At 50.3% G+C, this 19412-nt stretch overlaps 1 long non-coding RNA gene across 7 annotated transcripts in view; it reads left to right on the forward strand.

Annotated features, from left to right (window-relative positions):
- Positions 1-19412, forward strand: part of LOC310884337 — a 186659-nt gene that overhangs the window by 155073 nt on the left and 12174 nt on the right. For 4 of the 7 annotated variants that reach the window (XR_014574164.1, XR_014574165.1, XR_014574166.1 and 1 more), the window contains exons 6-8: positions 7484-8318; positions 9818-9973; positions 18857-18910. This is a non-coding gene — a long non-coding RNA (uncharacterized lncRNA). Of the gene's footprint in view, positions 1-7483; positions 8319-9817; positions 9974-10093; positions 10789-18856; positions 18911-19412 lie in introns of those variants that run through there. The other 3 variants (XR_014574168.1, XR_014574169.1, XR_014574170.1) reach the window with 3 other exon arrangements.

Below are 19412 nucleotides of genomic sequence, written 5' to 3' on the forward strand. Positions count from 1 at the left end.
TTTTATTACAGAGACGTCAAACATAGTATCCTCTGGAAAAAGGAGGGGAGAAAGGGTGGGAAGAAAATGTTTCAAATGTGCTGGCACGCAAGTTGTGGTTAGCCGCTTCCCGGAAAAATAATCTACCCAAACATGCGCTTAGCACTTAAATACAGTAGCGCACAGCAGGAACAGCTAAGGCTCTGTGCACAACATAATCTTATCATGGACTGTTTGGATTAGAAGCACAGCTTCATGCATTTCCCCTTCTACAGAAGAGATTTTTTATAAAAGTCGGCTCGCTGCTTCAAAGCACATCCATGTGCATAGGAAAACAGTTGGCTTCGTAACCCTGGGAAAAAAAATGGTAAATGAAGAATTCTCATGAGATACGTATGAGAACCCAGGAAGCATTAAAACATATGTTGGAACATATTGATCCCTGAAAGCTTCCTGCAGCAGATATGAATCTTCTTCGTTTCCAGCCACTCCGATACTTTAATGAGCACGCCGTGTGCCTCACCTGTGTAAATCACTTACGCAGGTTTTTGCAGAGCCCTGCCGCGGAGCTGCGGCGCAGCCTGCCCGAGGAGCGCGGCGTCACGCCTCGGAGCCGAGGAGCGGGGCTGCGGCCAGCGGTCTGGCAGCGAGCTCCGGGGCACGGCGCTGCTGCCCTCGGGGGGGCCCGGGGCCGGTGAGGGCCCCGAGCTGCATCTCACGTCCCTCTTCCCGGCGCTTGTCCCTCGTGTGATTTTGAGTGCTGCTTTCTCATGTGAGTAGCAAAGCACTAACCGTGTAAAATGGGCTGTGGTGGCAAATCCCAAGTGTGTTTCTGGGAGTGGCGCGTTCTGCGCGATGTTTCCCCGCGGTACAGGGGGAATTTGCCTCAGAAAATGCTAGAATTTAAAACCAGAGCAACTGTCTTCGACTGTGTTTGCATCCCTGTTATTTTCAATTCATCTGCCATCTAGCTAAGCGTTTTTGTACATGAGTCATTGAGGATATGATTAAGTTTTAAGTGGTAGCAGAAGAAGTATATTTAGAAATAGCAGAACCAGCCGTTCTAGGGAGAAAGATGCCTCAAAGACATCTGTGCACGGTGAGGAGCTGGGGCAGCTGGGCCTTCAGTCGGGCCCGCCGGCGGCCCCTGCCAGCCCTTCCCAGCCCAGAGGTGGGCCGCGAAGCATCGTGCGGCCGCGTGCGGGTGGCTCCTGCGGGCACGGAGCCGCGGCCTCCCCAGGGCCCTGGCGCGGCCGGTCCGGCCCCGCTCCCCCCGCTCTGCGCCCGCCGGCCCCCTCGTCCCACCTCATCGGCAGCAGGAGCGGAACGCCTCCGCTTGGCCCTTTTGTTCCTGTTTTGAATATATAAATCCATGTTCTTCTTCCTACCCCTGAAGGTTATTTGCAATAAACAGAGCACAGGCATAGGAAGATGAAAATATGAATCACAGCTATGAAAATATTTGGCTGCTTTAAATAAGACTCATAGCAGGTACGGTGGCAGCCGTCTACCATTGACACACTTCAGATGTATTAAAAGACTTTTTTTTTTCCACTGAGTTATCATTAATTATTCTTAAAATAAAGTGCTACCATGCAACATTAATTCAGGAGAACAAACTGTAACTTCCATCCTATTCTCCGAGGCCGGTTTTCACAATGAATTAATGGGAGTTAATTTAGCACCGCACAACAAACAGTACTGCTGAAAGAATACAAACTAGTTGCTTCCTAACTTCTTCCTCCTCTCCTTAGTGCCCTCTTTTGTGTTTTAATTCTGCATGATACAAAAGGTCTTAGTCTGGCAAATAGTAAATTTGCTGAAAAGGCGTGCGTCAGGAAGAAATAGTGTGTGATTTCCTCCTCTCATGAGTGCCAAGTTTCGTATGGATGCATAGCTCTCCCCATGGAAAAAGGGTGGCGGGGAACAGCCTGTGATTCCTTGCGCTTGGTTAGCATGAGCATTTGCAAACAGTTCGTGTCGCTCTGGCTGCGTCCTGCCCTTCGTCCAGGGCCGACGCGGGTGGCACGCAGCGAGCCCCAGGCAGCCTGTGGTGGTGGCCTGGCTGCGCTGCCAGGGTCCCCGCGAGCCGGGACGCGTCCCCCCGCCGGCCGTGAGCTCTGACCCGAGGGCCCGCTCCACGAAGCCGTGCTCCTGGGCTGTGCCTTGGCTGCTCTGCCTCGGGGCCGTTTCAGGCAGCAAATTTCCACGTGAGCGCTGCTCTGGTGGGGGTGACAGGCAGATGTGAGCAAGACAGCCGATGGGGAAAGGTAATATTTTTTCACGAGATTTCACACAGTTTGGATTTAGACATTAGCTTCTACAAGTTTGGGGAATACTCGTTCCAAAGTGGTTATTTTCCGTGTGTAACAAATTAGAAATAACGGAGCTAGCTGCAGATGCTCTGGCCTGTGCATGTAAGAAAGCGGTCTTTTCCTTCGGAGCTTTACCTGTACGTGAATACCCAAGTTTGTGAAGGACGGTTTGCTATTTCTGCAACCATTTCCACACTCCAATACAGCAGGCTACTGAGGTATTTTGGATACAAAGCAGTTTTCTGAATTGTGTGGATCCCTACATAAACGGAAGAAACAATACTGCTATAAAACATCTCTATTTTGTTCAGAAATGAGCATTTCATTCTGGTTGGGGGGTTCCTGTGCAGCTCTGCGGGCTGGGAGCCCCGTGGTTGTGCTTCAGGGCCAGGTGTCGCCGTGGCAGCACGGGGCTCGGTGCTTCTCCGTCACCTGCGTTTGCTTGCCTGGCCCAGAGGCCCTCAAATGTCCTTGTACTCGGTGGCCCGGGGCCCCTTGCAGGCTCGGTGGCTACGCGCAGCTCCTCAGCCCGGCTGGGGACCAGCCCGCAGCAGGGGTGGCACCGGCCGTGCCGCCCGCCGCACAGAGCCCGCCGCCGCTGTCACCACCCGCTGCCTGGCGCGCAGCCAGGGCTTCGGCTGTGCGAGCACAGTGCTTTCAGGGAAAATGGCTTTTAAATCGTAAGGGGGAACACAGCTTTCAGGGCTGCTGCTGTGCATCACACGGTCATTGAATTTGCATAATTTTCACAGTAATGTTATCAATGCTCTTTACAAACGCGACTTCTCCCTTGGAAAGTCACCACAATGTCTAAAAATGCAAGAGATTATGGCCCTCACTGAGACGGAAAACTAAAAGAGCCAATTTGGAAAACATCCTGAGTCATGGAGGAGCTTTATGTAATCCACTGAAATTCGGTTTGAGAAAGAAAAATGGTTTTACCTCAAATGTATTCAAAAATATGTAGTGCTAACACCCAGATTGCGTAGGAAAACAATCAGATCCCCCGAAGCTGGAGGTCAGCTGTGCTAAGGAAGGGCTCGCTTAGTGCTGCGGCTTCTGTGGGTGCTCGTGGGAGCCGTGTGCCGCTGCTGTGTGACTGCAGGGCTCTGAAGTCGTAGTTTCTGCAAAGCCTGGCCGCAATCTCCTGGGCTAGGCCAGAAGCTGGAGGGATTTGTATACGAGGGCAGCTTGAGAGCATTTTTCTTTATTCTGCACAAGGCAGGACACTTGTCATTTTTGTGTTGTTTCACTTTTTTATTATTTTTTTTTTCTATGGGAGAAAAGACCCTCTGCCAGGAGTATCAGGTGGGGAGATGCTCCCGTCCCTCGGAAGGATCGCAGATGGAGAAAGCTTTGGGTTTATTCGTATTGTGAAGAAAGCAAATCACTCCTGAAAATTACACCTAGTTAGTTCTAAAGATCTATACCAGCATTTAGTGGAGACTGGGGGTGGGGAAGAGCAGGGACGAGAAATGACACACAGAAAATTTCGTTCAAGCAATTAAAGAATCACTGCACTTCTGTGATTAACTTCGTGTTCACAGATTGAATGCAAAAGCTGTTATAGGGCATTGCTATTCCATACCTGACATGAACAATGGGAATATTTGTTCTGCCCGGGAGGATTACACCTTCCATTAATCTAAGTTTTATTGAAAGTTTAAATAACAGACAGACAAAATTTGATCAATTAGCAGTGTAATTCCAAGGAGATGTCACAGTGAAATTAAATCTCAGGCATTTTTAATGCAAAGAAGCCTAGCAGCTCCCTCCAGTTTTCTTTCTCAGTAATAATGTTTATATTTTAGTTGAAAGTTTATTCTGCTTTGTGCATCTTCTACTAAATTTTAATTTAACACTGTAATGAGAGCAGCTTTGTATTACAGTGTTCAGAGAGCTTCTCGGATAAGTCAAAAGGTGGCTCATAAGTGAAGGAAACAAATGGATTTGGGAGGATTCACAGACCTCGCCGTGGAAATCTGAAGAAAAGAGGTTTTGGTCGGACTTGAGGAAAAATTAGCAGGAACTGGTATTTGATAGAGAAAGAAGCCAAGGGGGCCGGCAGGCGGGCAGCTGCGTGAGCGTTCAGCCCGGTTGCACCGCGGCTGCTGTGTGGCCAGCAAGAGGAGCCCCGGGCAGGCTCGGGGCGAGGGCCCTGCCCCGGCAGCGCTGGCGCTCGTTCTCTGGAGCGCCGCGCGGTGCGTGTGTTTTCAGAAATACTGGTGTTGCTCGGGTGTCCTCAGCTCTGCTGATGAGAACAGCGTTGGCTGAGCTTCCTCCCGGGCTTCTAGCGGTTGGCACCTCAATTTCTACCCCGCTCCAGAGGACGCGCCTCGTGTTCTGGGCAGAGATAAAGGGGTTTTGTTGTGCGCGAGATGCAAGAGGGGAGGGAGCGTGGATTTCTGCTGCGTGTTGCTGAGGTTTGTCATTTGGTGTAAAAGCCAGGAGATCTCAGAGCTGCCGGATAAAGGCAAGGCAGAAAGCTACCCCGCGCCGTGAGGGCTGCCTGCGGGGCAGGGGCACGGTGCCTGCCCGCTCCGTGGGGCTCGCTGCGTGACAGGCCCGGGTCCCAGCGGCACGGCTGCATCAGCGGCGCCGCTCACGGCGCCCACGCGCCCCTTCCCTGCCCCGCGGCCTTGCTCTGTGCCCGAGGGCGTGGGGCAGGGACGTAGGCCGAGCCCCGCTCCCGTGCCACAGCAGGGCGCTCCTCCGCTCCTCCGCTCCTGCTCGAAGCGCCTGGCAGCGCTTCTGGTCCCTGGCGAAGCGTTACTGCTATCGCTGCTGTTCGGCAGTTCTGCCGTTTTTATTGCCAGAAATGTCATCCCTGTATGGTAAATACCAGCAGTGCCACAACCTTGCTGTGAATCTATTTCAGCTTTATCTCTGGAGAAATCCCTCCTCTGAAAAGGAGTCCTAAATATATATATATATGTGTGTGTGTGTGTGCGTGTCAGAGAGAGAGCTGCTTCCGTGGCTGAGGTGGCTTGGACCTACTGACACACACAATTCAGGCTTCGTTTACACAAGAGTTTCTGGGCAATGCTAGGCCTTGACACCCTTACAAAAAGTTCTCCAAAAAGGACAGTCACTCCAAATCTAACAGAAAATATTAATGGGAGTAGGATTGCTGGGGCTGTGGTCTCACAGGACAAAGCAGCAGGTACCTGAGTACCTGGTATGGAACACGTGGGCTTTGATGGTAAATCAGTTCAGAATATTCCCCTCCAAATTGCTATCAGAGAAGCAAATAGGAGGAGGAAGTGCTGCTTACTAAAACCACTAGATGTGGCTATGTGCGCCTCAGCATCTAATTATTTTTTAGCTGCATCTACAAGCGGACTGTTTGCCAAGTCCGCTTCATCAAGGTAATCGGGTCTGTTTTCCAGGGCATGCCAATTTCTTCTGCAGCATAAACCTGCTATTTGAGAGGGGTGAGGATTTCGATTTTTAGCTAGACTGCTTTTTAAGAAGCAATTTTGCTCAGTAAAAGCAGCAATACAATTAACCTCACTGCAGTCACGTTCAACAGTATTAAAAAAAAAAAAAAAGAAGAAGAAAAAAGGCAGCTTTCAGCTGCCTGTAGCTTGGCTCCAGAAGCCTCTCCTCCATATGGTGCGTTAAATGCCAGCGCATGAAATTAACTCTCATAAATAAGTAATAAGGGATGATTTGCCATGATCTGGATGGGCTGGCTTCCCGCTTACATAGCGTTTAACTCTCTCTGTACCGCGGCAGGAGGGATGTGGTGCATCTCAGAGCGTGTGCTGTTTTGCAAAGGCCACGAGAGCGTGGCCGCGCTCCTGGCAGTGGGGTCAGAGGGCTGCAGCACCACGAAGGGGCCCGCACCCCCTGGGCCAGATCCAGCCCTGCGCGTGCTCCCAGCCTGAAAGCGGCTGGTGTCGCTTGTTTTAATTCAGATCGGTGCTGTTTGGCACCACAGAAAATTAATCAACACTTTTGTGTGGTTTTACTGCTGGAGAGCAGCAGCCATCCTGCGGTCCTTTTTCTGTGTGTTCAGCACTCCTGGTGCTCAGCCAGCTCGGGCTGCCCAGCTCCGGGCACGGGGTCAGCACGCACCCCCAAAACCCGGTGGGTTCAGACACGCGAGCGCTGCAGCATGCAGGACGTGGCAGCGGCAAACCCGAGTGATTAAGGTGTTCTGCCTGACCTCCTGTCTTGCACCTGGCAGAGCTGCTGACAAAACAGAAGCGCCTGTAATTACAGGAGCCCAGAACAGTTCATTAAAACAATTAAGCATTAATGATGCTGCACCATAAAGGCTGGACTACAAAGAATACCAGTTCTAACTAAGGATGAGAGAAAACTGTGAGAAAATGCAGGGTATGGAAGCCCTGGGCATTCCTCATACTGAATATAAAACTCTGCAAATGAAAACTGGGAAGCGACCTTCGTGCTTCTGCATCTATTTGCGTTTTTAATTAGCCCCCGTCTGATTTATAATTCTGATAGGAAATGGGAATAAAATGCCTCAGCGCCACAGGAGGCCTCGGTGTTCTGCGTTCGTCCTCCTGAAGATCAAGGTCTGTCCAACCAGGAGAGCTTCCAGAAGCGCACCAAGGCATCCGCTCGTCCCTCCCGCACCGGTGGCCGCAGCAGCTCCGGTGGTGCAGCGCGGCCGCCAGGCGAAGCCGCCGCAGCCCTGCGGCTTCCCCGCCAGCACTCCCCGTGGCGGGGCGCTGCGCGCAGCAGCGCTGTGATCTGCGGCAGAGACGTGGGCACGGCGCTGAGCGTTTTTGGCTAGTGCCTGTCAGAATACTCAGCCAGTGATTTTTCCAATGGAGAACAACCGTGTAGCGCTAGATGTTTGAGGAAACACACTTCAACAAAAAATATTCTAGTAGTGCCTGGGAGAAAAAAGCACTTCAGGGAGGCTGAAGTGTTCAGGCGTGGTTACAGCTCGCTCAAGAAGCCATCCGGTTCTGTATTTCCAGAATCGGATGTTTCTGCTCTCTCAACATTTTCCAGGAACCAGGCTCAGGCCAAAAGTTGTTTTGTTCACACAGAACCTTTGAAATAACCTACATTTTCCCCCTTCCAGAGGACCTCTTTTACAGTAATTCTTTTTCATTTCATGGTGGTAAGAAAATCAAAATAATGAAACTTTCTCTGAAGTACAAGAACAATTTGTTGTACAGCACTCATCTGATTTTCTCTTTCACCGACAGTACGGGAGCTTCAGACTGAAGGTCCTGTCCGTGCTGGAACAGAAATTCAGCATCCAGAAGAAGGCAAGATTTTAAGCACAGCTCCAGGATACTCACCCAGTTCTTACGAAAATCAGCATAAAATTCCGAAAGACCCTCAAGATCAAGGACCGCAGTTTTTCAGTGCGTCTGCAGGGTGGCTTCCAAAGCAGCCTGGTGTCCGTCCACAGGTGTCAGTTCAAGCGTTGGCCCAACACAAAGGGCAAGGTGCTCACGTCTGAATCCCTGCTCCCGTCTCCTGCACCAGCCAGGGCTTGTAGCAGCCTGGCCGCTCTTTGTGCCAGTCTCTGACCCGATCTCCACAGGAAAGCAGCAGAAACAATTGGATTTTTCCTGTCACCATCAGTGCAAAGAAAGTGGCGTTTGTGCAAGTCATGGTGGATTGATGAACGTTATCTGAAGTGCAGCACGCAGTAGTGCGATGCGTCATAACTGAGGTTAATGAAGGAGAATGTTAAACAGCCTGTGACTGTATGTCCGACATAATTTGCTAAATTAACTGAAAATCAACTACCATTGTACTTCTAGCTACTCACTTAACTATCATTAACCCCAGTCACAAACTGCGGTGTGGTGATAGCAGCAACCTGGAGGAAGAACCAGGCAGCTGTCGGCACGGCTCGCGCTTGGCTGCAGCACGGCCTGGCCGCGGCCAGGCCCCGAGCTTCCCCCGGGCGGCACCGTCGGGTCTGTGTGAGCAGCAGGTGAGGCCAGGGGCTCTGCGTGACACCGAGCTTCGCTTCGGGACATCTGAACGTTTTGGCTCTGTGGTGCAATGCGATACAGATGGATGCAGGTTGGTTGGCCCCAGCTCTGCGGGACTGCCCTGACCAGGGGTCAGCGATCTGCGGTGAGGGTAGGGGAGAGGTGCGACGTGGCTGGAGAGATGTCGATTTGGACCTGGATTGCAGGTTTCCTGTCCTGTAGCAGCTGGAAGCCTGCTAAAGCAGCGTACAGACTCTGTGCTGTCGTGCACCTCTCGTTCAGCTCTTGCCTTTGGAACTGGGCTGGCACAGATGCCCAGCAGAGATCAATTCAAAAATACGAGGAGTGCATTTGCCACCTGACTGCAAAGTGACACCTGTGCTGGGGACCAAATGAAGCTGCAGCTGATAGGTGGGAAAGCCAGGCATTTAAGCTTTTAATAGCTTCAAATAACTTCCTACTAAATTCCTATTTGCAGCATAACCGCTGCAGGAAATCAAGTGATTTAAGAGCAAAAATAGATCCTAATTTCTACCAGTACCTTCTTGACTTGCTGGAAAGAAAGATGCACGTTTAGAGGCTGGGTTCTTTTCCAAAGGCCACTGTTCTTTGAAGGGATGTTCCAGCTCTTCCTGTTGGGGCCTACAATAATTCCCAGTTTTGAAAAGGTTTCTTCTTCCAGAAGTAAAATACAACATTAAAATTGCCAAGAGCAGTTTTCTTAGTTTGTGGTGACAGTGTGGTCTCTCCTGCCCTTTGGATGCTTGCCATCAATGCTTTAATCCCCAGCAAGAGTTTTATCTTAAGCAGATACCGTAAAGGATCTGAGAAGTAGGTCAGGAGACATTAAAAAGTATTTGATTCATCGTGAAGCGTGGGCACAGCACTGTTTTAAGCCTGAAATGTCATGACTCAGCTGCAGTAAGAGCTGCTCCTTTGCATTTTGTTTTAGAACAGTCAGACAAGTGGACTGATGGGTGAGAGAGGGGCGATGCGAGGGGCACTGCGATCCATCCCCTGTCACAGTAACTGCTCCCCAGCCACAGCCCCTGCCCGGCATCGCTCAGCTCTGGAGGTCGGCGCTGCCCCGTTACAGAGCCCGTGGCACCATCTCACCGCGGGCTGCAAGCTCTGGCTGTCCCTCAGCTGTCTTGCACCCCAGTGCAAGCTTTTTATGTATTTTCTTAAGTATAGGCAACATTTTTTTGCTCCTCCTCAAAGTGCTTTCCCTTCCTGTGTCTGTCCAGGGTATAGAGTTTTCATTTTTTTTAATGATTCTCAAGAAATTATTGAGAAATCAAAGTATCTTTCAGAGTTATCTTCAAGGCTTACTGTAGTTCAAATGGTTTCTATAAATCCACAGTGGAAATGCTATTTTTCAAAGCTTTACTGTTCCCTAAATGATTGTAATGGTGTGTTGACTGACTTTACTAGGGCCCTGGGAGTTTACCAAAGAAAAAACAGCTTAGTAAGCTGGAGCACTTAAAATATATATACAAAAGTTTTCAAAGTTCATCTAATCTATCTCTGTTTTGGGTATTTATAAACCAGACTCCATCATTAAGGCTAACAGCACTTTTCCACACGCAGGAACACTGCGGCTCTCGCCCAGCTGGAGCTCTGGCTGCCATGCCCAAGTGAGCCCCGAGGGTTTCTTTGTGAGCTGAGCCCGAGCACGACGCCTGCTGCACGCCACGCTGTGAGGAGCAAGCGCTCTGCCGTCCCACACTAGCTGGACGTTTTCAGGTAACAAATTATCTTCCAGCTCAGGGACCTCAAATCTTGAACTTCTCTGCAGTCTTCCTACAGCATTGCATCATTTTTATGGTGTTTTGCCCTTTTCCCCTTGTGCCCGCTCTTCGCTAGAGAGTCGTTGGGATGTTTTATGGCCTGTGCGGGCTGACCATGGATGTCCTCCAGTCTCTGGGCTGAGCATCTAAAACACATCTGTCCATGGTGCAGGCTTCTGACTCGGTGGCCCTCGCTCTGTTTTGCTGCACCTGGCATCGCACACGCGGCACGTGGAGGGAAGCCGCGTCTTCTCCTGTCGCCGCGTGCGGTTTGCAGGGTGAGCAGTGGGGGCTCTGCAGAAGGAGGGGGAGCATGCCCTGACCTGGGCCCCAACGCCCCCGTAGGTTTGTGGAGATGAGAGGCGCAGCCAGTGGGGTGATGGAGTGCCAGGATTTCTTTAGGAGTTAAGCAAAGGCACCTAACTTCATGTAAGAGATTGACTCGCTGAAACTTGCCAGACTGGAAGGAAAAAAAGTGCTATCAACCTGTCTTTTGTTACAGCTATTCTTTTCATTGATAATCCAGTAAAACTGTTCTTTATGGGAGACAGTGAAATCCTAAAGGCAGCCTTGATGGCAGAGGATATTACCCATTAAGGGCAGCAGATTGTAATTTGCTATTCAGAAAGCTGATTCAGTTGAAATTCTTTTTATATTTCTACAAAGAACTGAATGCCAGAAGATAAAGACAGAACTTCTATCTTTTGATAGAAAACAGAAGACATAATTGGTGCTTTTAGCACGTCTTCATCGTACCTTATACCAGACCCTATTACAGATACACTTAAGTATCATGGAGCAAGTCTGATTCCTCCGTGTGCGAGACGGCAGCACAGCCAGCCCGGCCGTGGTGACCCAGCCGCGTGAATTTGTTTTGCAAAGGCGAACAGATGGGTTGCATTTTGAGCATTCCCCGTGTCAGGCCCCACAGCGTGTGGGGAACCACCCCGGCAGAGGCTGCCCAGAGGGTCCCGTTTCTGCGAGCCCCAGAGCAGGAGGAGGGGGCAGGACGGCGCGCAGGGGTGCCCGTGCCCGAGGGGCACTGAGCAGCGAGTGGGGGCAGCCAGCCCGCAGGGAGGAGATCCTCTGGTTCTCTAGAAGCGCTGGTGGGGACGGGGCAGAGAGCGAGTGCGGAATGGAGACCAAGTGAGTGCTCATCACGGGCGCCCTGGTCCCATGGCACCTTATCGCTGATTTCCCTTGAAGTCAATGCACCTGGCAAATAAAAAGCTGTAGGGTTTATTCCTCTTCTGGTACTCAGTAACATTCAAGAGCAAATTCCCTAGAGCAGACATTCGCTATCCTGGTTCAACAAGCCTTTTTTTGATCTAGTGCCTGGTGCTACAATTTTCACAGATGACAAGCACATCAGCACCTACATTTTTAGTGTAACAAGGACAAACAGTGCTTTATTTTAACAAAATTCCTTGTGTGAGAGCACTTGCTGTTGCGTGCTGAGCAGGTATAAGCTGTAAACTTCCACTCAAGGACAAGTCTAAGGTAAAAGAGCATCCAGACCAAGGTGATCCCAGCACACACTGAAAGCACAGTGAGGAATAGCTCTTGGAATAGCTTTTGTCCAGAGAGGACAAAACCCTGCAATTTTTAGAAGACAGCACAGCACATATCATCCAGCCTCACCGCCCTCTTTTCCCTCCCTGTGCCCCCCCCAGCCCACAGCACCATGACAGCCCCATTGCCTGCAGGCTGCGGGCTGGGGGGTGCGAACAGCCTCTGCTCATCCTGTGGTTGCAGGAGCTCCTGGGATCCTAAAATGCCTGTGTAACTGCTCCAATGCAAGATGAATATAGCTCTATACCCTAGATATGTTTAACCTAATAAATAGTTTCAGTTAATGGACAGCAAAAGGAATGATGCTCAGTAAATTTGATTTTATGAGCCTTTCACTTATTTACTGTGCCCATTAGGTCGGAAGTTAGGTAATGGTAAGTGTCCATTAGTGCATTAGCTCAGTGATGAGGGAGTTGAATTTAAAAATAAATAAATAAAAAGTGGGGAGGAAAAAAAAAAGCCAAAGCCCCATCCATTTATTAAACCTTCAGTTTGTTAGCAGTGACTCAGTTAGCAGCCACCCACCTGGGAGGAGCAGAAGAGTTTGGACTTCATGGAGCACAGCTCCATAAGCAATGGGCCTCCTCCTGCCCTGCCATCGCAGCTGCTCTGGGGACCTCCCTGCCTGGGGCTGCTGCTGCCACCGCCAGCCAGGGACGTACCCGACCCTCGCCCACTCCCATGGACCGGGCACCCTGGTCCCTCCAAGTGGAGTGCCTGGGATTTCAAATGCTTCAGTTAATATTGAGTGAAAAGGTCAGGGCTGAGTGAATTCTGCAAAATGAAAGAATAGAAGCTCTGTTAAAATCTGGAAGGAGTGTTTTCGTCTCTCCAGAAATACTCTTTTTCTAATCACAAATACATGACCAAGCTCATAACTATCAAAATAACAATTTCATTGATAACGGGTCTTCTACTAATTTCCTTTTAAATTTTAACTCTACCCAGGCAAATTAGTTTTTAAAATGTCTTTTCCTAATTTCCTGGATACCCAGGGATTATTTACACACCCCACAAAGAGCTATTTACTGTTCTGGGTAATTCAGCGAACGTTCACTTGCTTTGAGTTAATATGCAGTCATTCCGAGTGCCAGCAATTTACTGATAATTGGAGCATTGGCTTACCCTGGAAAAAAATCCCGCCTTACAAGTTACTTTTCACAAGCCACATTATGCAGCAGAAGAGCCACATTTCCTCGTTTACGTGCTAGCAAGGAAACTTGTTCATTAGCAATTAGCAGGCAAATTTTCTTCCCTGCTGCTCTGACTGAACTTTCTGCATAGCTGCGATGCGGCAGGTTGGAGAGAAGCCCCCTACGCCCTCTGGCATTTCGGAGGCAGGCAGGTGACGTGCAGGTGGCTGCGGTGGCATCTGCAGCCTCTTGCACAGAGCAGTGCCAGGGAGTTCAGTGTGGCCCCAAAGTGGTGGGGGCAGCAGGCGTTGCAGCCCCCCGCCAGGTGCCTCCCCGTGCAGGAAGGTTGCTGAGCTCCAGGAGATGGCCCGGTCACCCCGTCTGGCTGCGGGTGGCGGCAGGGAGGTTGCTGCAGCCGTTGCAGGGTTACCCAGAGGTGCCTTGCAGACGCTGGAGCAGCCGTGGGTGGACGGGGACTTTGTGCAGGTGTGCTGCGGAGCGGTGCGGAGGCAGCCTCCAGCCGGGGGTGGCTGTGCCAGCACCCCCTCCCTCTCCCGCTCGCCTGTTGTCCGGTGTTGGGCTGCTCCCTATAAGCTGTTTGCAAACCAAATAGTCGTTATAGAGCACTTTTCTTCTGGTTTGCTTACAGGATCCAGTCAAAATATCTGTAAGAGTGGTACCTGATGAATTGCATTACACTTCACTCAGCTGGCGATTGATAGTTAAATCTAATAACAGTGTCAGCCTCATCAGCAGACACATTTCAATTCCAATTTGTCAAACGCACTCTGACCACGGACAAATGGTGGGTATAATAGAGACCTGCCTCTGAAACTAATAGACACTGATATATAGAAAATGATTCCTGTTTTCTCTGCTTGCATTGTCCGTTCGCTTTCCTAATCTGGTTCCACTTAGAATGGTTACTTGAGATGCTAACATTTCACCAGGGGGTTCTCAGATAATGAAAACAGCTTTGTTAGGGACTGCAAGACAGGAAAAAGACAGTAAGTTGCATTTGTTTGAGACAGTTCTGAGTCTCCAGCTGGAGCAGTTTCAGTCCATGCAGTCCAGAGAGGGTTGCCGTGAGTTCCGGAGTCTTCTTCCTTCCTGCAGTTTTCCATCTGCGTGTGTAACCTCCTGCCCAGCCACCAAACTTACTAACTAGAAGTTAAGCAAACTGTTCTGGGGTCAGTTAAAGTACTAGGGTATCATTTGCTGCTGAATTTGGGAAGCTGGGCCACTGTTCATCCTTGGCCTTTGCGTTTTGCTATTTCTGCCTCAGCAGGAAGCTTGTGCGCAATGCCAACCGCAGCTGTAACGCGGGGGTTTCTCGGTGCGTGGTAGATGCGTGTCACTGCTGGTTGCCAGAGGTCGTGTTTTTAGGATGTCGTGCAGTAACTCGGAGAGCATGCTCCCTGCTCCGGCCTCCCCCAGCAGCCTGGGCCAGAGCCCCCGCCCAGCAGCGCGAGCCTCAGGAGGAGGCCGGAGGGCTGCGTGCCGGGGCGCTGACCGAAGGGCACCGCGCTGGGTCCCCTCCCAGCGAGCGCCCGCACGGGGCCTGCGGACAGCACGGCCGTGCCTTTGCAGCACTGGCAGAGGGCGGGGAGCGAGGGCGAGGGGAATAGCGGTCATCATTCTGCTTCTTTCAACCTCCCCCCCGCTTTTTTTTCCTGATTGAATTTACCAGATGAAAATCTTCATGGTACAAACATTTTTGGTGATTTTCATGCTATGCTTTTGACCTGTGACAATGTGTTCACAGCAAAGATTGGGTAAACAGCTGTTGTAAATAAACAACTGCGAATATGAGACCAGTAGCGCTAGAACAAAAATTAACGTACGCAAATTTAACCACTTCTGAAGAATTTGATTTCATTGGGGAATTCGGTGCTCATGGAAGCTGGCAAACCGACAGGCCTAAGAGTTGAAAGTTTCTGGTGCTGTGGGAGAGGAGTGTTCAGGGCAGTGCTGCCGGCGTTCCCCGCCTCGCTGCCGCACCGAACCGGCTGGATTTTGTGGGGCTGAGCACGGCAGAGGACGGCTCTTCCCTTTGCAGTTACACTTCTAGCCGCTCCTTTCCTGTGTGAGTGAGTAGTAATGGGAGCCTGTGAGAGACAGTCTGCTAGGACCCAGCCTGGGACAATCACTCAGCTTTATTTCATGTGGGTCTCTAGATGGAAATAGCTTCCAGTCACTAGCACCAACCTGGGGACAATATAAACCCGTGATCTGGAGGAGAAATCCTTCACAGACAATTAGCGGTCTCTTGAGCTGTCACATACCCTTCAGCCTCCTTTGCATCTCCTCGCCGGGGCGCCGTGAGGACCTCGCTGTGCACAGCCGATGGCTCCGGGCCTGCAGCTCAGAGCAGCTCCCGCGCCGGGGGCTGCGAGGTGTCCCCGCGCCTCTGTGGACGCGGTGCCCGGCGGCATCGGCACCGCTGTGCCCGGGGGTGCCGCAGGCCTGGCTTCGGATGCAGGGGGACAGCGCGGGCTGACAGCCACGCCGCAGCCACTGCAGGGGTGGAGGTAGGAGCTGTGTCTTCCTTGGCCCCGACGTGGCCATGCATTCTTAAAGGGTGATTAATGTGGTGTTCAGGAGAGGACACTAAGCAAGACATCCTATTTACAAATGGCTTCCTGGTGGAGTGTTTTGAGAGAACAGGGATCCAGAGAGGGTGCAGCGTGTGTTACTGGTAATGTAAAGGGACACAGTTATTTGTATTGCATCACTGAACTCCATTAAGTCTTTTATTCACCTTGTTCTCAGGACAAACGCTATTTCATTTGGAGCCATCTACCAATCAGAACCTATCAGTAGATCGCTATTTCATTTTTTTATGCCTGAAAGGAAACGGGCTGCAGCTGAATCCTAAGGCTGTGCTGCTCGAGGAGCCCTGGGCTCAGTGGGGACGGGCGGAGGGAGCCGTGTGGGGCAGCTCCTTGAGCGGCTGCTGGCTGCCCGGCCTGCCCCACGGGGTCAGTGCCGCTGCTGCCCCTGCCCCTGCGAGCAGAGCGGGTGTCTGGGGGCACGGGGATGGGGATGGGGACGGGGACGGGCGGGCACAGCAGCGGGTGCGCCTGCAGGAACCAGGCCTCCTTGTGCTCAGGGCAGCCGACCCCGCCTGAGGATGGCTGCAGGCACGGCCCTTCCTGGAGGCCCCAGGTGCTCCTCTGCTCTCTGGCACCTCCACGTCTTGTCCCCAAACCACAGCACAGGTTGTCACCACGGAGGAGAGCGTGAGCAGAGCCAGCGCTGGGCTGCAGGGCAGGGGCTGGCTCAGCATCCCTTCTGCAGGTCCCCTACCCCTCGGTGAAACCCTGAGAGCAGCCTGCTTCCCTCTTTCCCTGCGCGAAGATTAATGTTTAAACAGCACTTGTCCTATAAATCTCTCTCAGAGGCTTTTCTCAGAACAAATAGCGGGAGAACAAGGCATCTATTCGAAAATGACAGGATTTCCAATCTATATATTAAGCAGGTAACCACTCTCTTGAAATGTCAGCGTGACTCTTCGTCGTCCACTGGATGCGGCTATGAGTACGATGTGACGGAAGGTGCCACCTCCTGTATTTATTTACAAGGAGAAAGAGTCATTGAGATTAATTGCAGAAAGGAATATGCAATATGGTAAACAGTTATTTAGAAATGATTGTTTGTGTTTAATTAAGACATACAGATGAGTTTAACAGTCATAAATTTTTCATTGGATTGTAAATGCAAATGCAGGCATTGAAATATGTCAACGAAATACATAACTTATGGGCCAGATTCTCTCTTCCTGCAATATAACACCCTTGATCCTTGCTAATACAAGTGCAAGATGCTGGTCTCTAGTTGGGAGCGGGTGCTGCAGGCGTAAGCCTGCTCTCTCCAGGCGAGCAGCGTCTGTGGGGCGCCCTGCCCTGCCCTCCCATCCGCAGCCCCTCGCCGGCGGCCGCCTCTCCTCCAGCCTGGGGCCGGTTGTGCTGCGCAGCCCCTCCGAGGTGACATCTCGCAGCTGCCCGGCTGCTGTGGCGCTCTGCAGGTGCCGTTGTGAGGGCGCGCTGGGACACCGGCTGCAGGGCAGGACTCGCTATCTCAGCAACCACCAGCCTGCGAGACAGGAGGCTGGAAGGTCTGGGCACGGCGGCTCCCCCGGGAATGTCGCCAGGGAGAGCACAGCCGCTTTCTCCCTTCCTCCTGCTCCAGGTTTCTGCCTGGAGGCTTGTGGTGCTCTTTGGGTGAGCTGCGGGGCGGCGGGCCCAGAATGGGGCTCGTGCTGCAGCCTCATGGAGCCGGCGGGTGCGGGAGCTGGCACATGCGCTCCTTGTCCTCCGGGCGCTGGCACCGCGCTCCTCGTCCTCGTCCCATCCGCCGCACGTGTCCTCTCGGGGGCTGATGCGGAGTTCGCAGACCAAGCACGTGGTTGACAGCACTTCTTCCCTTTCTCAGTGCGGCATCTGAAAATCTGTTACTGAAAGTAGCTTGAGAGTTGCTCAGAGAACAGAAATTACTTGGTTTTGCTTGTTTTCTTCTTGATAAAATAGGTCTTAATGCAGAGATGTGGCTTTAATTAGCGTCAAGGGATTAACTCCCTCTTAGACAGCAAGAGAGGAGAAAGGGCTTGTGCTTAGAATTGGTCCGTAGCAGATTCCCAACAAGACAGGACAAAAGAGGATTTTTATTTTTCATGGAAGTGACTTTTCAACCAATTTAGTTGGTCTTAGTGGTATGCTAAATTATCATTTTTTTAAGTCTATAATGAAACCCAGCATGTTTCCAGCAATTGCTCCTTATCAATGATTTTTCACACTTTTTCTATCTGTATTCTCTTCTGTTTCTCCTCTTTTCCTCATCGCTTCTTTCCCAACATATGCATACAGATACATGTTGCCCTTGGCAAACGAAGAAAATGAATAATAAATGTGTAGGGGAGAAAAAAGGTTAATAGTAGGAGAAAATGAGCCAGAAAGATGAAATAAAACAGAAGGTACTAATAAAGAGGAAATTTAATCAAAATGGAAAATTTCAATGGGAAAAAGGAAAGGGGGGGGGGGGGCAGGTGGGGGAGGTAGAACACTGTTTTCATCTAGTCTGCTCATTTGAGGAGTGAAGTTGTTTTTCCCTACTGTTAAAAACTGGTGTGGTAATGAAAGACGAGCGTTTTTCTGTCTGTGTGTTACTGAAGCAAATCTCTCATGGGACAAAACATATCACTCAGTGAATTTCATAATGTTTAATTTTGTATTAGGCAAAGAACAAACTGTTTCTGTGTTGTATAATCACATACTCAGGCTTCCTACGTGCCACTGAGTGATGACTTTTTTTTTTTTTTCACCATCTGCAATGCTGGAGAGAATGCTCCACTTCTGGTGAAAATTTTAAATGCGAAATATCTTTTTGACCAAGAAGATATAGGATAGATTTTCAGCAAAAAACAGAAGGATGTTCTTTTTAACATGGCCTCTTGGATGGTCTTGTGTTGGTGGATATCTTGTGTTTATGTATTGCAAAAACATACATGAAAAATGAAATGTGGCACAAGCCAATGCTGTGTTCAGTTTGCTGTGAGTACACAGCAGAGCACTTGCCGCCAGTCAGGGATGGTGCCTTTGTAAGATGATCCTAACTGTTTGCTCACATGGTTACAACAAAAAGCATCCTATTAAATTTCTGGTACTGGCTCCATTTCAGCAAAAGCACTTAGAGTTGGGTTTAATTAGAAATTGATAACGGCTGCTTGAAAGGCAGTCTGGTTTTAAAGGCTTGCAGTAATCTCGGGAAATGTTGTTCATTGTTCTGTTGTGGGTTTTTTTTTTTCTTTTTTCCCTGTGATAATTAACTAGCCTGAGTCATATAATTATATATGTAATTATTCTTGTTTGTCACATGCACTAACAGAATTAAGCAGTGCTGGCTGTAAAGTAGCTTTCAAGTGCTGTTCCTGTCACGCTGGGGCAGTCATCTCTGGTCAGAGCGGACAGAGGTCTCTGCAGGGGGACGTTCTTGGTGCCGTGCTCCTCAGCCTTTCCTAGTCAAAGGCTCACTGACATTGAAAAGGAAATATTTAGGACTGCCTTGTCTTTTTTGTTCTTATTTTTTGTATATCCTGCATCTTGGACTACTTCTTCTTAACTGTGATTTTTCTGCAGTAGACATCCAAATGTGGAAAACCATCTTCTAACCAAAGCAGTATGTCCGTGCCGGTAAGTGGTGGTGGTGGTGAGCGTTTCAGATGTTACAACTGAGGCATGCCTTGCAAGAAGTCAAGTAGCTTTATGTACATTGATTTTCCATTTACGTAAGAGGTGTGGTGTAACATGCTGTCTGACCTTGTTCTAAAATACACTTCTAATGTGGTACAAGAGCTGTCAGCTGGACTGCAGAGTTCAGGGCCCGATGCCCAGGCCAGCAGTATCCTCTGAAGGATTTCAAGACAGTGACCCTTTATGGGATGTTACACAGAAAACAAATCTGCCTGTGTTAGGCTCGGGGTCAGGGACTTACAAAGTGCTTTCTGCAGTGCAGGTGAGCACCAGACTCTCCTGCAGACACGTTGGTGTGCTGTGATTTAACGTGGTGGGCAGCTAAACGCCACATAGCCATTTGCTCGTTCCCCCCATAGTGAGATAGGGAAGAAAATTGAAAAGAAAAATGCCAGAACTCGTGGGTTGAGATAAGGACAGTTTAATAAGAATGAGGGGAAAA

The sequence above is a fragment of the Anser anser genome (genome assembly GCF_964211835.1).
Source record: "Anser anser genome assembly, chromosome: 20".
Classification (NCBI taxonomy): Eukaryota; Metazoa; Chordata; class Aves; order Anseriformes; family Anatidae; genus Anser; species Anser anser.